Source organism: Melanerpes formicivorus, unplaced genomic scaffold (genome assembly GCF_026170545.1).
Source record: "Melanerpes formicivorus ecotype bairdi unplaced genomic scaffold, bMelFor1.0.p_v2 SCAF_2478, whole genome shotgun sequence".
NCBI lineage: Eukaryota > Metazoa > Chordata > Aves > Piciformes > Picidae > Melanerpes > Melanerpes formicivorus.
The window spans coordinates 15,001-25,000 of NW_027144829.1; positions in this window are offsets into that span (position 1 = coordinate 15,001).

A 10,000-nucleotide genomic window follows, 5' to 3' on the forward strand; every position below is an offset into this window, starting at 1 on the left:
GACCGAGGCGGCGCTGTTAGGGCGGCCGTGCCGGTGCCCCTTGCCGCAGCTAGCCTCTCGCCGCTGCCCCTCCCGTCCGTCGTCCCCCGTCCCCAAAAACTTGCTGCTCTCCACGCTGGAGCCTGCACGGGGGAGGTTGCGCTCCGCTCCTCCGGCCCTAAAGCCGCCCTCGCCCGCCCCCCGGCTTGCCGCTTGGCTCGGCTGCCCGCCCGCCCGCTAATCCCCCCAACGCCCCCACCCCAAAAACACCCCAGCCCTACCGCATGCCGCTCCCCCTCTCCCCGCTCTCGCTGACCGCTGCCACCCCCCCCCCACCCCTCCCCCCCGAAACAAACCCCCCAGCCCTACCGCATGCCGCTCCCCCTCTCTCCCTAGCCTGCCCCCCCCGCCGTCGCTTGCTGCCGCCGCCGCCGCCGCCGCCGCCGCCGCCGCCGCCGGGACCCCGCCTCGGTCTGGTGGCGCGCGCTCGGAGATCCCCGGCTACCCGTCCGTCCGTCCCTCCCTCCCGCCCCGCCCCGGGGGAGGGCCCGGGGCAGCGCGGGCAGGCGGGGAGCAAAAAAAGGCGCGGGCGCCAAAAAACGTCGGGGTCCCGGGGTGGCGGAGGGGGGCGGCGGCGGGGGGCGGCGGCGGGTACACGGCGCCGGGTCCAGGGCGCCGGGTCCAGCCCGTCCCGGGGCGGGGGACAGGTGGTGTCGTCCGTCCCCGCCCCCGTAACCTGCTCTGAAGCATCCGCTTCCCGCCGCGGTTCGCCCTCCACCCCCCCGCCGCACACGCAGCTGCCGCTTCCCGCCGCCTCTGCCCCCCGCCCCCGGGATCAACCACCCGCCGGGTCCAGCCGGTCCCGGTCCCGGGAACCTGCTCCCGGGGCCAGCCGGAGCCACGCCCCCCTCCTCTGACGCTTCCAGCTGCCGCCTCCCCTCCCACCCCCCAAACTCACACTGGCCCTCGCCGGCCCGCCCACCCGCCTACCTGCTTGCCCGCCGCCGCTGGGTGGCGTGCCGGACACTCGCACACAGGTACACAGACAGGGACACAGGGACACAGGCACTCAGGCACACAGGGACACAGGGACACAAGGACACAGGGACACAGGCACTCAGGCACTCAGGCACTCAGGGACACAGGGACACAGGGACACAGGCACTCAGGCACTCAGGGACACAGGGACACAGGGACACAGGGACACAGGCACTCAGGCACTCAGGGACACAGGGACACAGGGACACAGGGACACAGGCACTCAGGCACACAGGGACACAGGTGGCGGGCCGGAGGCCTCTCTCCACTGTGTGGCAGGGGTCCAAGAGCCACCCCAGCCCAACCCAGAGGGTCTTTTGCACCTCTCTAGAGGCCACCCAGAGACCCCAGGCCGCAGCAGAAGCCTCCCCCGCATGCTCTGCAGGCTTCCGACCCACCCCAGGCCGCACCAGAAGCCTCCCCCGCAAGCTCTGCAGGCTTCCGACCCACCCCTGGCCGCAGCAGAAGCCTCTCCCGCACGCTCTGCAGGCTTCCGACCCAGCACCAGGCCGCAGCAGAAGCCTCTCCCGCACGCTCTGCAGGCTTCTCAGCCACCCCAGGCCGCAGCAGAAGCCTCCCCCCGCACGCACTGCAGGCTTCTCAGCCACCCCAGGCCGCACCAGAAGCCTCTCCCGCACGCTCTGCAGGCTTCTCAGCCACCCCAGGCCGCACCAGAAGCCTCCCCCGCACGCTCTGCAGGCTTCTCAGCCACCCCAGGCCGCAGCAGAAGCCTCCCCCGCATGCTCTGCAGGCTTCCGACCCACCCCAGGCCGCACCAGAAGCCTCCCCCGCACGCTCTGCAGGCTTCTCAGCCACCCCAGGCCGCAGCAGAAGCCTCTCCCGCACGCTCTGCAGGCTTCTCAGCCACCCCAGGCCGCACCAGAAGCCTCTCCCGCACGCTCTGCAGGCTTCTCAGCCACCCCAGGCCGCACCAGAAGCCTCCCCCGCACGCTCTGCAGGCTTCTCAGCCACCCCAGGCCGCAGCAGAAGCCTCTCCCGCACGCTCTGCAGGCTTCTCAGCCACCCCAGGCCGCACCAGAAGCCTCCCCCGCACGCTCTGCAGGCTTCTCAGCCACCCCAGGCCGCACCAGAAGCCTCTCCCGCACGCTCTGCAGGCTTCTCAGCCACCCCAGGCCGCACCAGAAGCCTCCCCCGCACGCTCTGCAGGCTTCTCAGCCACCCCAGGCCGCACCAGAAGCCTCCCCCGCACGCTCTGCAGGCTTCCCACCCACCCCAGGCCGCAGCAGAAGCCTCTCCCGCACGCCCTGCAGGCTTCTCAGCCACCCCAGGCCGCAGCAGAAGCCTCTCCCCGCACGCTCTGCAGGCTTCTCAGCCACCCCAGGCCGCAGCAGAAGCCTCTCCCGCACGCTCTGCAGGCTTCTCAGCCACCCCAGGCCGCAGCAGAAGCCTCTCCCGCACGCTCTGCAGGCTTCTCAGCCACCCCAGGCCGCACCAGAAGCCTCTCCCGCACGCTCTGCAGGCTTCTCAGCCACCCCAGGCCGCAGCAGAAGCCTCTCCCGCATGCTCTGCAGGCTTCTCAGCCACCCCAGGCCGCAGCAGAAGCCTCTCCCGCACGCTCTGCAGGCTTCTCAGCCACCCCAGGCCCCAACAGAAGCCTCTCCCGCACGCTCTGCAGGCTTCCGACCCACCCCAGGCCGCACCAGAAGCCTCCCCCGCACGCTCTGTAGGCTTCTGACCCACCCCAGGCCCCAACAGAAGCCTCCCCCGCACGCTCTGCAGGCTTCCGACCCACCCCAGGCCGCACCAGAAGCCTCCCCCGCACGCTCTGCAGGCTTCTCCGCCACCACAGGCCGCACCAGAGGATCTTTTGCACCTCTCTGGACGCCACCCAGAGACTCCAGGCCGCACCAGAGGCCCCCCCCCCAACCATTTACAGGCTGCAGTGCCAGCCTAGGCCCCGCTGGCAGCCTCCCTTGTCTGCTTTGGAAGGCCTCCCATCCACTCCAGACCTGCCTGGAGGCCTCCCTCGACTGCTCCCGGGGCCCTCGAAGCCACCCTAGGCCTTTCTGGAGGACCTGCTCGACCGCTCGGGCGGCTTCTGATGCACCCTCGGCCATCCGGCGCCCAGCAGCTCCCAGGGCCAGGCACCGGCCTCCCCCTCCGGCCGCCCCTGGGGCCGGGGGTGGCTCGGACTCGGCGCCCCCAACGTGTCGTCCCGTCCCCCCCCCGCCCCGCACCGCCGAACATTCGCTGCAGCCGAGGGCTTGCCGCTCGACGCCTACCCCACCCGCCCAGCCCCCCGCTGCGGCCCGGCGCTGCCCCGGCCGCTGCGCCCCGCCTCTCATCGCTCCCCCCACCCGGCAACCGGCCGCCGGGCACGGCAAGTCCCAGGGCAGGGAACAGGTGCTGCCGGGACCCCGTGCTGGCTGCCGGCTTCCCGGGGCTGCCCCGGGCACGGACAGGTCGCCCCCCCCGCCCCGGCGAATGTTCACCGAACCGGCTGCCGGCTGCCTTCGAGCACCCCCCGCCCCCCGCCACTATCGTCCCCCCCCGCCCCCCCTCCGCCTCCGCTGCCGCTTCTCCCCGCACCGCCTCCACTGCCTCCCCCCGCCGCCGGCGAACGAGTCGCCGGATCCGTAGGGTGCCGGGAGCCCGAACGGCGAGCGGCTCCGGCTGCTGCCGGGACCGCGGGGATTCGAGCCGGTCCGGCCGCGGCCGGGACCCCGTGCCGGAAGCCGGCATCCCGGGACGGCCCCGGGACGGCCCCGGTCGCCGGCCGGGTGACGTTCAGCGAAGCGGCTGCCGCCAGTCTTTGGGCCTCCCCCGTGCCGGGGCCGCGGGGCTTCGAGCCGGTCCGGCCGCGGCCGGGATCCCGGGCCGGACGATGGCTTCCCGGGCCGGTCCCGGTCGCCTCCCGGGTGACGTTCACCGAAGCGGCTGCCGGCTGTCTTCGAGCCCCCCCCCCCCCTCCGCCTCCGCTGCCGCTTCTCCCCGCACCCCCTCCACTGCCTCCCCCCGCCGCCGGCGAACGAGTCGCCGGATCTGTAGGGTGCCGGGAGCCCGAACGGCGAGCGGCTCCGGCTGCTGCCGGGACCGCGGGGATTCGAGCCGCTCCGGCCGCGGCCGGGACCCCGTGCCGGAAGCCGGCATCCCCGGACGGCCCCGGGACGGCCCCGGTCGCCGGCCGGGTGACGTTCACCGAAGCGGCTGACGGCTGTCTTCGAGCCCCCCCCCCCTCCGCCTCCGCTGCCGCTTCTGCCCGCACCCCCTCCACTGCCTCCCCCCGCCGCCGGCGAAAGAGTCGGCGGATCCGTAGGGTGCCGGGAGCCCGAACGGCGAGCGGCTCCGGCTGCTGCCGGGACCGCGGGGATTCGAGCCGGTCCGGCCGCGGCCGGGACCCCGTGCCGGAAGCCGGCATCCCGGGACGGCCCCGGGACGGCCCCGGTCGCCGGCCGGGTGACGTTCAGCGAAGCGGCTGCCGCCAGTCTTTGGGCCTCCCCCGTGCCGGGGCCGCGGGGCTTCGAGCCGGTCCGGCCGCGGCCGGGATCCCGGGCCGGACGATGGCTTCCCGGGCCGGTCCCGGTCGCCTCCCGGGTGACGTTCACCGAAGCGGCTGCCGGCTGTCTTCGAGCCCCCCCCCCCCCTCCGCCTCCGCTGCCGCTTCTCCCCGCACCCCCTCCACTGCCTCCCCCCGCCGCCGGCGAACGAGTCGCCGGATCCGTAGGGTGCCGGGAGCCCGAACGGCGAGCGGCTCCGGCTGCTGCCGGGACCGCGGGGATTCGAGCCGCTCCGGCCGCGGCCGGGACCCCGTGCCGGAAGCCGGCATCCCCGGACAGCCCCGGGACGGCCCCGGTCGCCGGCCGGGTGACGTTCACCGAAGCGGCTGCCGGCTGTCTTCGAGGCCCCCCCCCCCCTCCGCCTCCGCTGCCGCTTCTGCCCGCACCCCCTCCACTGCCTCCCCCCGCCGCCGGCGAACGAGTCGGCGGATCCGTAGGGTGCCGGGAGCCCGAACGGCGAGCGGCTCCGGCTGCTGCCGGGACCGCGGGGATTCGAGCCGGTCCGGCCGCGGCCGGGACCCCGTGCCGGAAGCCGGCATCCCGGGACGGCCCCGGGACGGCCCCGGTCGCCGGCCGGGTGACGTTCAGCGGAGCGGCTGCCGCCAGTCTTTGGGCCTCCCCCGTGCCGGGGCCGCGGGGATTCGAGCCGGTCCGGCCGCGGCCGGGATCCGGGGCCGGACGATGGCTTCCCGGGCCGGTCCCGGTCGCCTCCCGGGTGACGTTCACCGAAGCGGCTGACGGCTGTCTTCGAGCCCCCCCCCCCCCCTCCGCCTCCGCGGCCGCTTCTGCCCGCACCCCCTCCACTGCCTCCCCCCGCCGCCCGCGAACGAGTCGCCGGATCTGTAGGGTGCCGGGAGCCCGAACGGCGAGCGGCTCCGGCTGCTGTCGGGACCGCGGGGATTCGAGCCGGTCCGGCCGCGGCCGGGACCCCGTGCCGGAAGCCGGCATCCCCGGACAGCCCCGGGACGGCCCCGGTCGCCGGCCGGGTGACGTTCACCGAAGCGGCTGCCGGCTGTCTTCGAGCCCCCCCCCCCCTCCGCCTCCGCTGCCGCTTCTCCCCGCACCCCCTCCACTGCCTCCCCCCGCCGCCGGCGAACGAGTCGGCGGATCCATACCGTCCCGAGAGCCCGAGGCGGCGGCACCCAGTGCGGGTCCGGCCGAGGCCGGGACCCCGTGCCTGTCGCAGGCTTCCCGGGACGGCCCCGGAACGGCCGCGGTCGCCGGCCGGGTGACGTTCTCCGAAGCGGCTGCCGGCTGTCTTCGAGCCCCCCCCCCCCCCCGCCGGAGCCGCGGGGATACGAGCCGGTCCGGCCGCGGCCGGGACCCCGTGCCGGAAGCCGGCATCCCGGGACGGCCCCGGGACGGCCCCGATCGCCTCCTGGGTGACGTTCACCGAAGCGGCTGCCGGCTGTCTTCGAGCCCCCCCCCCTCCGCCTCCGCTGCCGCTTCTCCCCGCACCCCCCTCCACTGCCTCCCCCCGCCGCCCGCGAACGAGTCGCCGGATCTGTAGGGGGCCGGGAGCCCGAGGCGGCGAGCGGCTCCGGCTGCTGCCGGGACCGCGAGGCTTCGAGCCGGTCCGGCCGCGGCCGGGATCTCGTGCCGAACGTCGTCTTCCCGGGACGGTCCCGGGAGGGCCCCAGTCTCCTCCCGGGTGACGTTCACCGAAGCGGCTGCCGGCTGTCTTCGAGCCCCCCCCCCCCTCCGCCTCCGCTGCCGCTTCTCCCCGCACCCCCTCCACTGCCTCCCCCCCGCCGCCGGCGAACGAGTCGGCGGATCCATACCGTCCCGAGAGCCCGAGGCGGCGGCACCCAGTGCGGGTCCGGCCGAGGCCGGGACCCCGTGCCTGTCGCAGGCTTCCCGGGACGGCCCCGGAACGGCCGCGGTCGCCGGCCGGGTGACGTTCTCCGAAGCGGCTGCCGGCTGTCTTCGAGCCCCCCCCCCCCCTGCCGGAGCCGCGGGGATACGAGCCGGTCCGGCCGCGGCCGGGACCCCCGTGCCGGAAGCCGGCATCCCGGGACGGCCCCGGGACGGCCCCGATCGCCTCCTGGGTGACGTTCACCGAAGCGGCTGCCGGCTGTCTTCGAGCCCCCCCCCCCCCCTCCGCCTCCGCGGCCGCTTCTGCCCGCACCCCCTCCACTGCCTCCCCCCGCCGCCCGCGAACGAGTCGCCGGATCTGTAGGGTGCCGGGAGCCCGAACGGCGAGCGGCTCCGGCTGCTGTCGGGACCGCGGGGATTCGAGCCGGTCCGGCCGCGGCCGGGACCCCGTGCCGGAAGCCGGCATCCCCGGACAGCCCCGGGACGGCCCCGGTCGCCGGCCGGGTGACGTTCACCGAAGCGGCTGCCGGCTGTCTTCGAGCCCCCCCCCCCCTCCGCCTCCGCTGCCGCTTCTGCCCGCACCCCCTCCACTGCCTCCCCCCGCCGCCGGCGAACGAGTCGGCGGATCCGTAGGGTGCCGGGAGCCCGAACGGCGAGCGGCTCCGGCTGCTGCCGGGACCGCGGGGATTCGAGCCGGTCCGGCCGCGGCCGGGACCCCGTGCCGGAAGCCGGCATCCCGGGACGGCCCCGGGACGGCCCCGGTCGCCGGCCGGGTGACGTTCAGCGGAGCGGCTGCCGCCAGTCTTCGAGCCCCCCCCCCCCCTGCCGGAGCCGCGGGGATACGAGCCGGTCCGGCCGCGGCCGGGACCCCGTGGCGGAAGCCGGCATCCCGGGACGGCCCCGGGACGGCCCCGATCGCCTCCTGGGTGACGTTCACCGAAGCGGCTGCCGGCTGTCTTCGAGCCCCCCCCCCCCCCTCCGCCTCCGCGGCCGCTTCTGCCCGCACCCCCTCCACTGCCTCCCCCCGCCGCCCGCGAACGAGTCGCCGGATCTGTAGGGTGCCGGGAGCCCGAACGGCGAGCGGCTCCGGCTGCTGCCGGGACCGCGAGGCTTCGAGCCGGTCCGGCCGCGGCCGGGATCTCGTGCCGAACGTCGTCTTCCCGGGACGGTCCCGGGAGGGCCCCAGTCTCCTCCCGGGTGACGTTCACCGAAGCGGCTGCCGGCTGTCTTCGAGCCCCCACCCCTGCCGTGGCCGCGGGGATTCGCCCCGGTCCGGCAGCTGACGGTTCCCTGTGTCGGACGCCGGCTTCCCGGGACTGCCCCGGGACAGCCCCGGTCGCCTCCCGGGTGACGTTCACCGAAGCTGCTGCCGCCTGTCTTTGTCCCCCCCCCCCCCGTGCTCTCCCTCAGGCGGGAGGTAGACGTGCTCTCCCTGGGCGAGTAGACGTGCTCTCCCTGGGCGAGTAGACGTGCTCTCCCTGGGCGAGTAGACGTGCTCTCCCTGGGCGAGTAGACGTGCTCTCCCTGGGCGAGTAGACGTGCTCTCCCTGGGCGAGTAGACGTGCTCTCCCTGGGCGAGTAGACGTGCTCTCCCTCGGCGAGTAGACGTGCTCTCCCTCGGCGAGTAGACGTGCTCTCCCTGGGCGAGTAGACGTGCTCTCCCTGGGCGAGTAGACGTGCTCTCCCTGGGCGAGTAGACGTGCTCTCCCTGGGCGAGTAGACGTGCTCTCCCTCGGCGAGTAGACGTGCTCTCCCTCGGCGAGTAGACGTGCTCTCCCTCGGCGAGTAGACGTGCTCTCCCTCGGCGAGTAGACGTGCTCTCCCTCGGCGAGTAGACGTGCTCTCCGCGGAGATCGCGCTTGTCGCCAAGGGGTCGCTGTTGCGCTCTGCCTCCGCCTACGTCATCGTACAAGCCGGCGTGATTTCTGCGACCTGCCGCTGGGCGGAGGTCGGCTGGTTGTGCGCTCGGGGAGCTGACGGCCCTCCAGTTCCGTATATGAGGGAACGAGTGACGCCGAGCACTCCCAGGGCAGCGCTGCCGAGCGGCTGCTCCAAGCCACCCGCCAGGCGGCTGGGCAGGGGTCCGTCTGGCTTCTCGGTGGCTTTCGCCCGGGTCAGAGAGGGGACCCGCGGGGCCGAACAAAGGCGCGGCGGTTTGGAGCGGCCGCTGGCGCACCCTCAGCGGTGTTGGATGGGTTTCGCTCGTCCGTGAGCCGGAGCCCAGCCCGGGCTCAGCAACGAAAGCGGGGAAAAGAAAAAAAGTTGACGAGTGGCTGGCGCCGGCCACTGCCGAAGTGTGGAACCCCCGAAGCGAAGTTTGCCCGGTGGGGCACGGGGGCAGAGAAAGCCGGGGAGACGTGGTGCCGGCGTCGGTCCCACCAAGAATGGAAAGCAAGCCCGTCCAGGCACGGCGAGAGAGAGCCCGGTAAGGGGCAGAGAGAGTTCCCAGCACTGGACCCTCTTCACGGGGGTTCCCCCCCATGGCCAAAGCCGCAGCCCGCGGGGGCACGGCATCTAAGGGAAAAGCCAGCGGCGGTGACTGGCCACTCGTATGCTATGGAGCCCGGCATGGGGGGAGGAGGGCAAGCCGGTGCCCCAGCACGGCTTCCTCCTGGCTCCAGAGGGGCGCCCCGTGATGGAGATGTAACTCGGTGCAGCTTGAGGGAAAATGCAAGCCCACATTTCGGGGAGGCAGAGGTGCCCTGTGAGCCGGTGCGGCCCGGTGCAGCTTGCCCCCCCCCCCATCTCTGGAGGGCGCCCCGTTTGCTCCTCCGGCGTGTTGCCCGCACGCCGAGCCCCGTGCCTGCTGGCTGCTCCCGAGGGCGGTGGCGGGTGCGCGTGGCTGTGTCTGTCCCAGAAGAGCGAGGCCGTGGGGCCTCCGCTGGCTTCCTTTCCTTCTGTCCTTGTTGATCGATGAGGCCTTTCGGGTCGCGTCGGAAAGGGCCCCCGGCCGGCAGGGCAAGGGCGGTCTTCCTTTCCACTTCGCTTCCCGTCGCGTGTGAGGTGTCGTCCTCGTTCCCCCAGCCCCGAGCGGCTCGAGCGGGGGGGAGCCGTGGCGTTAGCGGCCCGGCGCGTGCCTTGCCGCATCCTCCCCTTTCCACCTCCCCCCCGGCGCTGGGGCAGGGTTCGGGGACCGGTCTACCGCAACCGGCTTTGTGACTGCTGCGTGGCCCCGTGAGTTTTCAGGTGTCCTAAAACGCGTGAGGCGCCGGTGTCGTCCTCGGTTCCGGGTACCCGCGGGTGCCGGCCGCGAGCAGCTGCGTGTGGCAGGGGTTGGCCGAGCCGAGAGCGAGGCGGCGGCGTCGCGAAAGTTAAAAGGGGCTAAAAGCGGCGCCGCGCGTGAGGCCTCACCTGCCCGGGTGGGGTCCCCGAGGGTTCCTCCCTAAATGAAACCTCTAGCCTGAGAAGGGCGGCTTTGTGGCCCGTACCCCCGCCCGCTGCCGAGCGAGCCGCCCCGGCTCTAAGGTCCTGGCGTGCCGGGGGCGCGCCCCGCTTCCGCGGGTCGCTGTCTCCTCTAGCACGTCCCGGTGCTCCCGTGGCAAGGCGGGGAGAGAGACGAGGGCCTTCTCCCCGCCGGGCGTGTCGGTATCGCTCGCTTCCGCTGCTGCTGCCTGAATCGTGCCCGGGATCTGGCAGCCAGGGGCCGGCCT